A 14,433-nucleotide genomic window follows, 5' to 3' on the forward strand; every position below is an offset into this window, starting at 1 on the left:
GAATATTTATGTGTGTTATTTGCTGTTGTGTTTCTTGTGCTTGCTGCAAGGCATGTGTACTTCTGGCTAATTTGATCCTGTTTGTTTATGGTCTAAATACCTCTTTTCCCCCTAGACAGCAGTATTCAATTGTGTATTATTTCAGGTGCTATTTGGAAAACGTGACACAAATATAAGTCCTGGGCAGTGTTTGTCTAAGGTAGAATTGTGTTTCTCTAAGGTAGAATCAAGTGTATTTCTTCTTAGCTGACAAACTTGGTAGAATCTTGACATATCTTGACAGACTTCTGAAATTTGTGTTTCACAATATATTTGGGAACCTTTTACGAGGTAAGATCTTCAGAGAGATGTTGCAGCTCAGATAAATTTGTAGCATGTCTGGAGAAAGCAACTTATTAACTGTACTCCGAGCTTCTGACACCCTGGAAGTGTGAAGGGTGGGTGGGGAGAGGGTTTTCTGCTCACTCCTATCTTGTCACTTATCTGGAAAAGTGTCAATTATTTGAGTCTGCCCTGGCATGTGGATATTAGGAAAACTGGTATACGTGGCAAGGACTGGCTAGTGTGAGAGCTGAAATGTGCGAAATTGCTTTGTGAATGATGGTAATTTTATGGTCATTAGTTCTGTTTTGTGTGCATGTAGGAATCCTGCTCGTGTCTATGTGACTTCTCAGGGTGTCAAGATGTTCACCCTGCAGTTGTGGAAGTCATTTACAGTGAAATGATGCTCCTGAGATAGTGGTTGAAGCACTTCCCCATATGCTGCCATCTTTCTCCTGTCTAGTGCACCATTCTGTGGGTACCAGCTCAGGTATTTTTGGTATGGGAACTGGATCAAGTATGACCAAGAAGTGGGAAGTGGGAGGAGTAAGTTAATTTAGACATGTTCAGTCTAACTGTGGAGCAACAGAGTAAAATGCAATCCAGATGCTTTTCCAAACAGACATAAACCCCAGGCACTGGTTTGTCATACACTGGTTTCCTCAGTGCTTGCAGGGCAGTTCTTTGCTGACACAACCAGAACAGATTTATCCACATGGACATTGTCTCTATCTGGCCTTTACTTCACTTTTGTCCTCTTCAAGGCACCCCACTTTAATAAATGAGGATGAACAGTGCTGTAGTGCAGAAAAGCAGAAACCTTGTTGTTACTAAATCCAGTTTATGAATTGAGGTTCCTGTGTGTGTGTATTAGGAAGGTGTCTTTTGTTTTCCTGCTGAGCTCTATCAGAACAAAACAAACAAAAAAGCTTTTTTCTTGGTTCTCACCTCTCTTCAAAAATGAGGGATGTATTGACTTTTGAATGCATCAGAGCTCAGCTTATCTTTTAACTAATAACAGAAAAGAAGCAGAAGTTGGAGCAAACTGTGTGGTGGCTCTGTCTTGTCCAGTGGCTGTTGTCCCTTCGCACTCCCATTTAAAATATGCTGTTGCTAAAGATAGAATTTTGCCTTTGAATCTTGACTTTTGTAAGGTGTATCATAGTGTGGAACAACCTGCCAGAATTTAATTGCCTTTTGGCAGATCTTTTTTCGGTTAATGGTGTTGCTGGTGCTGGAAGAGAGGAGGGATTCAGGTGTTCAAGGGACTGATCTTGAAAAAGAAGGCAGACCTTTTAAACTGGGCTTTTTTGAGCTAGTCTCTAGTGGAATTGGGCTGCAGCAGAGTAGTCCCATTTTTCCTTTTGCCTCTCTCCCTGGCAATGATTTTGGAACTTGTTGGAGTCCTCCAATAAAATTTTCATGCATTTCACAAGCTCTGATGAATTGTTAGAAAAGAGAGATTGATGTCACTGTCCCTGTAGGAGACATGCAGCTGACTGGATTACAATGTGGTTGAAACAGTGAATTCTTACTCATCACTCAAGTGTGCTGAGTTTTAGTGGCAGTTGCCTGTAATAAAGTCTCTGATAAAAGGTTGGGGTTTTTTTCTTGGTCATGAAAATTAATCCATTAAGCTTCATCATAATGGATGCAACCTTCCCAGCACTTTGTTTTGGAGTGGCCTTATGGTGGCCTGGTGCACAACATTGTGAATTTTCTTGTGAATTCCTTATCATACTCATGCAGTTCAGTCATCTCTTTTATCTTCTATTTTTATCACATTTTAGCACATTCTGTTTTCTTGCAACTTTTGTTTTAGCCCTCTTCAGTCTGGTTTTTCAGTAGACAGTCCTTCACTCAGTTGTGCTTCAGCAGAATTGGCATGTCACAGCCAATATATGTACAGTATACATAAATTTCCTTGGTTTTCCCATGTCTCTTCAGTGTTCCAGATTTTTTGGCAGTGGGCTATCAATCAAATAGCTTACCTGTTTTTCTATGGAATTCTCAGTTTGCTGTAGGTGGCCTCTATGCATTCCATATGCTCCCAGGATCTGCAGCCAATTTTTCTTCCTACAAATATTCCTTCAGAAATCTGGACAGCTTTAAAGCTGCATATTTTGGTTGTGTTCAGGTGTCATTTCAATATTCTTGGTTCAGCAATGTTCTAAATGACCTCTTCCTCTATCTGCACAAGATTCAGACTTGCTGGGGGTTTTTTGTATTTATTTTTGGGGGGTTTTATGGCTTGGCATGGTTTGGTGCTTTCAAATGAAACCAACAACTAAAGGAGGAAATCTTGTGTGGTGCCTCTGTCTGTTTTCCCCTTGCAAGCAGCTATGTAGTAATGTCCATCTTGAGGCCTTGAAGGTTACTCTTATTACATGAAAGAATTTTAGCATCTTGTTGTTGACTGGGTTGCTTCATCAGCTGTGCTTGTTTGATTGGTACCTTTTCTATACAGTAATTCTGCTGCTTTTTGTTTGATTTTTGTTAATTTTGTCAATGCTTGCAGTTTTTTTATCTTATGATACATTTCAATTGGATAAAATTTTAAATTTAAAATTAAATTTTGCTTTCATGTGTTTTTCAGTTGTTTTAGCTGCCTTTTTTTTCTTTATATTCTCCATTATTCCTTTTATACCTCTAATTCTCCACCACATTTTTGTAACTGAATGTGCGTGTCCATCTGCATCTCCCAGTTCATTCACAGAAGTTAGCAATAACCTAATTGATGAAAGCAAGAATTGGGAGTCTGAAAGAATAGTTCCACATTTGTTCTTTGTCCCTGATCCCCATCTGGAATTGCTGAGGAGAAAACAAGGAATAGGTGTGACTTAAACAATGAGGATGCAATTTCCATCTCTGTGGTGTTTCACAAACACTCTTTTCCTCTGACCACTGTGGTTCTTCGCAAACTCCAGTTTCCATTTCTGATGTGCATAATAGGTGATAAAGTTGTACCAAGACCTCCTGAGTTTAAATATGAGCTGGTGTTCTCCTCTGGATGAAAAGATGGGTCCTGTGCAAAATGATTTTCCTTTCATCTGCTGCATTGCAATGATGTCATTTGTGATTTTTTTAATGCTTAATATGTTTTACAAAGAAGGCTTTTCCTATTATTGTTCTCTTCTGTGATGAGAAATGCAAATGTCCTGAAGACAACACTGTGTATAATTCTAGCTGAAACACACTGCTGATCTAAATACCAAGCAGGACACCTAAGATGTGAAGTGATAATATCTCAAGTTTCAGCAAGTCTTTTTGGAGATTTATGGTAACTATTAGGGACAATATGCTTAAAATATGCTTTACTCTATTTTTCAAGTAAGAGAAAACCACCATCCAACCAAAAAAAAAAATCTGTCACTTCTGTCATAGCAGTAGTTATAGTTGTGGGGGAGGTTTTTAGTTATAAAACTGTTTATTTTATATGCAATCTGAGTGAATGGAATACATTAACCCTGATGTCCTGGACTTTGCAATAAGTGTCATCAGTGTCCTGCTTCTTTTCCAGTCCAAAAATGCACATTGAATGTGGTGATATCTGTGAAAGGAGAATATATGCGATTGTACAGAACTCTAAAATTCAAAGAATATGATGGAAGTTTTCTTTGTGGTGAAACAAGGATTAAAAGACACCTCCTGGCTCAAACTGCCCAAGTGAACAAATTAGATGTTTTTATGATACAAAGTGGGATATCTGTGGCAGAGAAGTAAAGCTTTTTCCTTTAAGCTTCATGCACCTACATCTGTTTAGTCCATTGGTTATATTGTTGACACAGCTTGAATTTATATTTATTGCTTGAAAATAGAAGATATTAAGTCTCTCTGCATATTACATCCTACATGAACACACAGTTTAGTGTTTGGGCTCTAGATAATTTTTATCAGTGTGCCTAGCTGAATTGTCTATTACAGTCAAAAATTTATGTAAAATGTCTATTCTTACTTACATTTCAGTATTTCTACTTGATATTTTCTGAATACTTCATCACTGAGATCCTGGTTACTTAAAAAAAATATTTCTTAGTTATAATAAGTAGTCTGTTTTACATGTTGTATTTGTCAACTTCAGTAACAAACATTCAGTCCCCAAAAAAGCCTTGGTTTTTATAAGTCTAGAATTTGCAGTCCTATTCTATATAATCCAGGTGTAATAGAAATATCATTCCATGCTGCCTAGCAAGTATGTCACTATGTCCAGTCTCAGTTAGTAGACTAACAGTTCTTGAGGTGATTGTGATTCATTTAGAGGAGCTGCTTTTGTTAAGATAAATCTGAGTAGTTGGTAGTTTTGTAAGTGAGGATGGCTGTGCATGGGGTGTGTCTAATGAAGATTTTGATTTGTAAAGTAGTAAAGCCAATGTAATTTCAATTTTTGTGTTGTTTCTTGAATTGGTTGTAGGAGAATATATAGTTACACTCTACAAAAGTCTTCTAGTGAAATTAGTATGTAAGTCACTGTAAGATTTTTCAGTAGTGCGTGTGATGCTTTTTTTATGTGCTTATGTTTAGTTCTGTTTGTTGAACCCTGACACTAAATGCAGCAGTATCATATGGTTACCAACATAGCCCTTAACAGGAATAAAGAAGTGGGGAAAAATAAATATGTATGTAATGACATTATAAATAAATATATAATGACAACTTTTGTGACTCTGTGAAGCGTCTCCTAAATGAAGAAAAAATGTCCAGTCCCATACCTGTGGTTATGAACTTGCACTCGAGGGTGCAGACAGAACTGAACACATCAGCTTGTGGTTTAAGCAAAGCAGGAGCAGCTCCACTCCAGGAATGCTGTGGATTTACCTCCAGAGCCATGTCAGCATGCTTCACCCCTAAGGCAATTCAGGAGTGTGAGGGTGTTGGAGACATGGCTGCAACCAGTGTGAGGTTTCAGAGGTCGTGTGGGTCTCATGGCATCAGTCCCAAATGGGGTGTTGAAAGGCAACCCATGGAAGTATCCAGTTTCCATGCTGTGCCCATACACTGCTGCCTCTCTGCTTATTCCATGTTATTTCTGCATTTCTTGGTGCCCTGTCTGGCTGTCTCTACATCTGTTGTTAGTACATGAACGTGGTCAGAATATTTTTGCGGCTTCTTGACAGTTGTTACTGCTAGAGTTTTATTAGGTTTTCTAGCACTTGTGTCATAGCATATTTGATGTGTTGTAAGATATCTGGAGTAACTTAGAAGTTTTTTGGAGAAGCATGTTCAGAGGCCTTTAGGTTAATTTTCATATCAGCTAGGTTGTAATTTTAATGAGGAAAAAGGGTTATGCCTGTATGTTTGGCTGAGGAAAGCTGTGGCTTGATATAAAACTTCTGTCTGCGTTGCCTGGTTTGCTCTGGGTTGCCCCTATGTGAGGAGTAGCCTAAATATTTGATGTGGCTTCTCTGTGGGGTGGCATTTGTTTTCCAAAAAAGTGTGTACGTGTATAAGTCAGTGTTCTCCCACATATAAACACAAATTCTGTCTTTCTGTCCTTGTATAGGGTAGAAAGACAGAATTTCTTCCTTGAAAGCTTATTGCCCTCTCCAGACCCTGAAATGAAACTTAACCAGTCAAATATAATTCTGGGGAATGTAATTCCCAACCCCACCTTGGTTTTCCTAATTAATAGTGGTCAAGGTGCTGTAGGAAGCTTTTTGCTGATGCAAGGAATACCTACCCCTAGCTCTTGGCTGTGATTTGAACAAGTGCTGACTCTCATACCTGAAATCAAGGGCAGCCTGCTTTGATCATAAAATACTCCACATTTTATAGCTCTTTAGGAAATAACACCTGAGGGCTTGCACATGTTTCCTTGGCAGGTTGTTTCTGTAATTTCTGCCAGGTTTTAGTGCACCTGCAGCAAATCAGTTTGAGTGTAGCTGAGTTTAAGCCTCTCAGTAGAGGAGACAGCAAAATGCTTGATGCTCATTTCAGATTGGGAACCCGAATTCTCTTATGTTGAATTGCCACACTGGTGGAATGTAAAATAAGACAACGCTATTTTTGAAACACATTCAAGTTTGTGGACCATCAAGTGCTCTGGTGAGAGCTGCCAGACAACTGTCTCTTGTGGGTGTCCTCTGGCTTCAGGCTGCACCTTGAGGGGTTTGTGGCAAATAATGCACCAGGCTTTGCAAAGTTCCACCAGACAAGATGTTCATTTGGTGACCTGCCTCTGTTTTGTACGCTGAAGAAGGCAATAGCCTACAGAAAAAGTGTCATTGCATAATCACATATTGTCATTATGGCTACGCATAAGGAAATCCCAGTTATGATCATATAGACAACATTTTGCAGAAAATCAAACTACTTTTCTCCTGGATTGTGCTGGTAGCCAGGCTTGCCTCTTTGTGACAGGAATTTTCAACTGAAGCACTCACTTCTTGCTGTGTTCTCTTTTCCTTTAGGAAGAGGCAAGTTCACTATATTATGGAGGAATTCCTTCTTTCTTCCTCTTGTGCAATCCCTGCAGATTTATCTCATATTTGATTAGTAATATGGCTTCTGACAAAGGAAATATTGGTAAATCCAGGATTTTTTTAGGAACATTACAGAAGCTGATCATGCTTGGAATATTTCCAATATATGCGTTCTTGTTCATAATTTAGATTGTTATTGTTAATATATTTGAAGGACTTGACAGTCACAGATATAATTCCTATTGGAAAGTTGGAGTTATTGCCCTCGTGGGGTTTGACAACATGCACTTTTGCAGAATCATTGTTTTTGGATCATCTGTTTCTTGTTTAGAGTCCGTGACTAATTAGCTTATAAAAAAGTCATTGAGCTAATATCTTATAGAGAAACCTGTGATGTCAGATTTGATCCCCTAATTGCTCTTATAATTGGCATTTACTGGAGCTCTTTCACAAGTCAGGGCAACAGACCTCATTTGTTTTATGTAGAATGTTGTGAAAACAATTGAACTGGCAGCTGATTGCAGTTTTCTATTCAATAAGCAATTTTGGAAGACTGTGGGCTAGACAGTTGTCTGATTTGCCTAGGTTGTAAAAGTTAAATGTAAAGAGAGATGAATTTTCAGCATATGGCTCTGTGTTAGCAATTACATGCATTAGTGGTTTAGCTGGTGTATTGTGTCTGCTTTATAAATGTTTATATTGCAGCCTTCTGCTAATAGATATTGATGACAGGCAGTATTTGGAGGCTCAGCGTATGGCAGTGGTCATTAATTATGGCTCTGTAATGGTCCATCTACTTGTGTTTGCTAGCATATCCAGTTCTAACCCATGCTTGTGGAAACATCAACTATTCTGTTGTTCCCTAATAATTTAACACAAGGTCATTGTCAGCTGGGATGTAAATATTTAACATTTCATATTGAGCATATTCAAGTTTCAGAACTCTTTAGGCATAAGTGAGCCTGGAAATAAAATTATGCTGATGCTTATGTAAAGCTTGTCTTATTAATTCTGAAATTATTTGGAATGTTTTTTGATTGCCTAACTATGTGTATAAAGGAAAAATGCAGTCTCTTTGTCTGCTCTGAAACTACAGAGAGCTCTGTGGTGAAAGCAGACTTTGAAATGTCACACTTCTTGAAATGTCAAGAAAAAATAATTCATTGACCATTGTCCATAAAAATTGGTAAGAAAATTGCACACTTCTGACCAGTCTCTGGATCTCATATCTCAAAAGTGTGAAGGATGTGATAAGTTTGAATTCAGTTGTGATGGGTATTTTGACACCAAAATATTTAACTTTTGCTGTATGGCTTCTCTGAAATTCTGTACTTCTTTCTCAGTTGCACATCAGCTCTGAACAGCCTGGGGTTTGTGGAATGATCTCTTCAAGCTGCAGACACAAAAATGAGTTTTCCAAGTATGTCAGTTAGAGACAGTCCTCTGGAATTGTTGACATTAAATTTTTGTAATTGTAACAATGAATGTCTAATATCAATGAAAAGAATAAATGAGGTATTTCTGGTGGCATTCATCCTGAAACCAAAGCATGATTAGCAAGTAATTAACTGTCACTGTTATGCCTTTGCATGACTTCACTGGCTGAATCCCAGAAATACTGACTTTTCCTAGCGGTGAGGAAGATCAAGGGCTTCTCTTGAATGTTGAGTTCCTGTGGCAGAGAACAAATTCTTGTGACAAGTGTGAAAAATGACCTGTGGACCTTATCCCAGGCACATAAACCCATAGAGCAAGGACTGCTGAGCTTTTTTGTGCCCACAGTGCTGTGATGAGCATGTCACTTTTTGCACTGGAAAGCTTTTAGTTTCTCTGGGAATGATGACACTGTTTTTTAACATGGACCTCTTCAGGCCACTGAAAATTTTCTTTTCTGTTTTATTTCTCTACATTTGATAACTTCAGAGGAAATACATCTGCTTATGGAAACTTCAATTTTAATGTGTAATATTTAGGAAAAAGTGCATTTGATGAGAGTATTCAACACTTTGTGCTGTTTGTATACACAAAGCCTCTGTACTAGACATGGTAAAATTGCCCAAAGAAGGCACTCAAGTGATTTCTCATAAGACCTCATAAAAGCCTTGGAAATTCTTGGGACAGTTGTAGTGGATGTGTGTCCCAGAGAACACATCCCCAAAATTCTTACATTTGTTCAACCCTTGGGAGTTAATTAGTTCTTTGCACTGGCAAATTTTTCTTCTGTGTGTTTAAAAAGGTTCAATTGTACCTCAAATAATCTCTTGGTTCATGTTTGACAAATTACTAGGCCAGATAAACTTCATGTCCAAAGTATTAGCAATATATGCAAGTATGGATTGAAGATTTAAAAATCATTTTGAGTTACTGAGAGTTTGTTCTAATGATTGTGATTTCTGAACTTTCAGATACCTTTGAGGTGAGATGCAAGACACGTGGAGAGGAGGGAACCACTAGATCAGGTTCAGTAATAACCGTTTCTGATTTACTATATATCTATATTTGATCACATAAATGTGCTTACTAGCACAAACAGCTAATCCCTTAGATTGATCTGATGTAAATCAAGTTAATTTCTATTTGTTGTTGGAACAGAAATATTACAGGAGGTTTTAGTGTGCTGTTTACACAGGGGAAAATCTGTAAACACCCATGGTCCTTTTGCTATCTGAATGCTTCTTCCTTTTGCTATTCTGAATGCCCTTCACTGCAGGGCACATAAAACCATAATAATTGTGGAATGATGAAAGCTAATCCTTATCCTGGATGAGGGCAGTTAAAATCTTTCTTTCCAGCACATATCTATGTCAACTTTTATTACTAATTCATGGTTCCTTGATGTGCCTTTTCTTGACCATTATTTATCTCACTTTCACAGGCTGATTTTGTCTGTTGCTTTATTTTTATTTCAGTGCCAGACTGGGTTAGATCACAGAGCGTGCAGATGTAGTTGTCAGTGCTTTGGGTGATGTGACTTCAGAGTAAGGTTGTCATCACTGCTTTGAGAGAACACAAATCTGCTTTTTTACTAGGTCAGTTTCTTGGGGAAGTGTAGTAATTAAAAATGACACTTGTGACCTTCTGTTGAATTTGTTCTATTGATTTCATTTCCATCCAAGTTGTTGCATTCTGGTACAAGGAACCAGTGTCACTGGCTAGGTCAGATGGATTTTGAAATTAATAGGACCATGGTTAGGATTTGCTGTAGGATTTTGGTGACTGGCATAAATTGCAGGCTCTGTTCTGGGGAGCTGGGAAGGGAGAATCTCTTCTGGAACTTCACAAGCAAATTCACGTGCTGAAGTTACAGAAGTAGCTAGGGTAGGGATTTGTTCCTGATGAAGTCGTAGCATGACTTACCATAAAACTGTGGTATTTTTATTACCTGACTTCCTTACAAACCTTTTAAATTACTCTCTCTCAAGATGGAGCAGAATTTAAATCTGCATGGTTTATGTTAGAAGAATATAATTGCATTTTTGATCCGAGGCATGTGATGAAATAAAGGAGTGTGGGGTGAGAGGACGATGTACTCAAGTACTCTGTCATGAGCAGAAGTAAACAGCATGGGCTGTGCTCTCAGAGTGGGGAGTTACACTCTGTAACAAGTGATGATGTTCTGGCACCTCTAAAGCATCCCAGCTGAAGTTTCTTGATTAAAATATTTCTGAGAAATAAATCAGAAATAGCTAGATGGTCTGATATTCTAAATATGAGCTTTGGGCTCTTAGCTCAATGAAAATCTTATGGAAAGGGGTTGCTGGTGTTTTTCAAGTTGTTTTGGATTTATTTGGGGCTTTAGTGTTTTTTTTTCCTTTTTTGGGGCTTGTTTTTAACATAGATAAACCTTGTCTATAAAGAGGTGGTGTTTCAAGGCAGAATTTTTTCTCTCCAGCCCTTGCCCTGGTGTTCCCAGGCACCAGATTATGTTGGTCTATGGCATAAATAGGGAGACATGATAATTCAGAAGTATGAGTTCTGCAGAATCAGCAGTATACTAAGACTTCTGAACTTCAGATCAGGCTCCTAAAGATAGATTTCAGCTGTGATTGTTGGAGACAGAGAAATATAAATGGGCTCTTTCTGCTGGTGCTTGTCACATGGGACAGTCACTCTTTGTGTAAGAGTCTGTGTGAGCTTCACTTACTTGCCTTATTTTCTGGCTTTTGCCTCTCTGCTTAAGAATAAAGCCTCAAATTTTAGTACTTGCACTGTGAAAATTGTTAGATACATTTAGTTACAGTGAGCACTCTTCCAGGGTCTTATTTATTGGGACAGAATGAATAGAAAGCTGTTGTTTATATCTATATTCCCTGATTACTCTTACTTGCATGCCAAATATCTAATGAAAAACTGCCTTGTGAATTGTTGGTTTATTTATTTATTTCTTGAACAAAGCCTGGTGTGCTCTTATGGTTCCATAGGGGTAAGCAAATATACTCTAAGTGGCATTAATCAGAGCTCCAGCTCTGTCTTGGTATCTTTAACCCCACCTGTGGGATTAATGCAAGACTTTCTTGTCTTCCCCACTTCCCATCTGTCTTTATTATTAATTTGCACAGTAATACTGGATGTTTATTAGGTTGAGATTGGAAAGGAAAAAAAAAATCTGTTACTTAAGTTAATAAAAAGGCAAGCGCTGTGATTTTTATTTTTTCCTTTTATAAAGTGGTGCTTGCATTTGTCTAAGGTGAGAGAAAAAACAGTGGAGCCTGTATGGAATGAAAAAGGAAGTTTCCAGTCCCTTCTACACATCCAGATGTTCTCACCATAAGATAAGCTTTCACTGTAACAGATGTAGTTTTGCATGAGTTACGTTCATCCTTTGGGATGCCTAGGTGTGCTAAAGCATCTTTAAGGACAAGTTGTCAAACTCTGACTAGCTTCAAGAATGGCAGCTCCTGATGATTTTTGAGTTGTACTAAAGTTTGGAGTAGGCAGTATTTCTTGACACAAGGAGGATGAGTGTTGATAAACCTGTGTTTAGAACCGAAATGTTCCTTTCAATGTCACATATGGATGCCCTTCCTTTCGATTTAGAGGCAATTTAGTTTAGTTCTCACAAAGGAAAACCACAAATTACTAACAGTGTACTGAAGTCATTAGCTAACAGCCTCAATTAGCATAACAAACAAAATGCAGAATAAATGCAGGAAGAGCAAGACTGACTTAGCCTTGAATTTTCTGCTGTGTCCATATAACTGTGATACAAGGCTTTATTCAGTAGACCTGACAGACAACTGGAGACTTAAAATGTTAAAGAATAAATTCCATTTTAATCTCTTTTGGGGAAAAAAAGCCACCAACTTTTGGAACTGAGATAGTAATTAGGCTGAAACAGCGTAGATTAGCCCCACTTAATGTGGAACTTATTTACTTGGAAGCAATTAAATTAACATGGAGTCTGCTCAGCTTGGGGGAGAAGGGTTTTGGTATAGGGATTTTTGTCAAAATGTTAATGCAGTCTCTGTGCTATAACTTGTTAATTTAACATAACTTTCTTTTTGCAGTTTGTCATCAATTCAAAGGCAACTAGTTTTCTCTAAATGAAATAGGCCGTCTTGGTAGGAAAAAAATGTCAGAACTGGCTGGGTTGAACTTTGGTTCCTAGTTAGCAACAACCGGGCAGACAACACCCCCTCCTTTATTACATTTGAGATTTCCAGCCTTTTGCTTCCCCTCAGCTTGTTTACTTCCTCTTAACTACCTGGAAATTCGCAGTTACCATGGAATCAGTTTGTCTGGGATTGAGGAAGAGGTTGAGTCATTTTTCCTCTGAATTCTGTCAAGATTCACAAGATGCACAGGGCACCCACCTGTTGTGGGGAGGGGAAAGCTCTTTGTGGTGTCCTGATCAATTTTTCACCATGGTTAAAGGAGGAAAGACACAAAGGCCACTGCTGGTGGAGCCACACAGTTTTCAGGAAGGCACTAGGCAAGAAAAGTCCACTTTGTGTGGGAGCTGCTGAACTTTTCATTTGAAGAAAGGATAGGAATGAAGGAATCCAGCATTTAGTGGTCTGCTGCTACCATCCTCTGTGCAGTGGAGGAGAGGACATTGTTGGTCACAAAGTGGCCCTAGTTGTAGACAAGGTGAAGGTTTGGGGTCAAATCTGGACACTCTTGGGAGAAAGAGCCAGTCCAATGCTGCCTGTTTTCCCTGGTTGAAGGTTTTGGTGCTGATTGCACCTGCTGCTTGGAGAAAGGTTCACTCAGAGCAGCTGCACAGGAGTCCTTCTGTGCCTTGGGCTCCTCCTGCAAGTGCAAGCCCAGCCTTGGCAGGGGCTGCTGCTGCAGTTGGTGTAGGGCTGGTGGAGCATGGGGAATCCCTCTTGTTTGTCAGTGAGCAGGGGAGGCTGATGGGCCATGCTAGGATGTATGATTTCTGATTTTTCAAGCTGATTTCTTGTCCACTGCCTGACTTTCAGATAAGAAATTTGGTACTGAAAACACCTTCCTTTGGGTATTAGGGGGGATTAAGTGCCATCTCTTCCTCCTTCAAGGAACCCAAACCCACAGTGCTGCTTTAGTTGTTTTTTTGCAATTTGACTGTGAAGTAAAGGACATTGTATTTTTAGTGGCAGCTTTAGTTTCAAAGCATGTTGTGTCAGGGTCTCGAGAATCTTTTAAACTTGTAACTTCTGTTTTCTGCTGGCACAGTAGGTTTAAATGTGGCAGTAAAGAGTAGTAACATTTTAAGTTGGAAATGTCTTTGGAATGTGGTTTGGGCATATATTTTTCAAAGGAGGAACACAAGTTCAGATTTGTGTTCCAGTGATAGACCGTTTTTAAAAGATTGCTCAGTTTATGGAGAATATTTTCAAGTTTCTCCTGCTGGGTTTTCACTAAGCAGGTTAATGGTGTGTGTTACTCAGACAGATGGCAGTGAAAGTGCAGAGAGACCCAAAGAGATCTGGTCATCCTGAACTTACTGTGAAACTGTTTGCTTGCTGGTGGCTACATGAGTGAAGTTGGGATTTAAAGGGAAGGAGAGAAGAACTGAGCCCAGCTGGCTGTGCCTTTCCTCAGAGGGTGACTGCACTTTTTTGTACACAGACCATGAACAGAGAAGTGATGACTATAATCTTCCTCCTTAGCCTCTTACATGTCCAGTCAGGAAAGGCAAAGGCTGTTCTAAAAGTCCAATTTTCTGGCCTGGATTTGATCAGGGCTGATAGTCCTGACCTCTTTCTTGTTCTCCCTTTTCTTGGAGGGGAAGGAACTAGAACCCTTGGGATCCATCTGTTTTAATGCCTGTTGACTGCACAAACCTGCTGTGTTGGTGGTTTTGTAGCCCTGTAGTGAGGTGTGCTCACAGGACACTGTGGGTGAAGGCTTAACCTGGCACACCCTTCTGCAGAGTCTTTAGGGCATAACAGGCAGGCAAAGGCCACCTTTGGAGGCATTTGGGGTTTGTTTTACCATTGCAGATAAATCTGTTCTGCAGTGTGCTCATTGTGCTGTGAATGAAAGAGCGGATGTTTTGATTTGAAAGGGAATCTTGTTTATAATTCTTCAGTATAAACAAATTGTGGGGAGGAAGCCTTACTGGAAAGCAAAAGAGCCTTCCTGGACCATCTTCTGGTTCAGCAAGCAAAAACCCTCCTGGTGTTTTGCATCAGTGACAGTGTGTGTGTACATGTGTTTTTAGAAGGGCTTCCAAAGGACCCCTTGCTGTGTGTGGGTTTGTTTATGG

The 14,433-nt window shown here is 39.2% G+C and overlaps 1 protein-coding gene across 8 annotated transcripts in view; it reads left to right on the top strand.

Moving 5' to 3' along the window:
* Positions 1-14,433, top strand: part of GULP1 (GULP PTB domain containing engulfment adaptor 1) — a 144,516-nt gene that overhangs the window by 10,247 nt on the left and 119,836 nt on the right. For 6 of the 8 annotated variants that reach the window (XM_077181142.1, XM_077181145.1, XM_054636334.2 and 3 more), the window contains exon 2: positions 9,146-9,199. The exons of 1 other annotated variant lie outside the window; for it this stretch is intronic. The gene's annotated coding sequence lies outside the window, so the exon portion shown is untranslated. Of the gene's footprint in view, positions 1-9,142; positions 9,200-14,433 lie in introns of all 8 variants that reach the window. One more of the 8 variants, XM_077181144.1, reaches the window with a different exon arrangement.

Source organism: Agelaius phoeniceus, chromosome 7, assembly GCF_051311805.1.
Source record: "Agelaius phoeniceus isolate bAgePho1 chromosome 7, bAgePho1.hap1, whole genome shotgun sequence".
NCBI lineage: Eukaryota > Metazoa > Chordata > Aves > Passeriformes > Icteridae > Agelaius > Agelaius phoeniceus.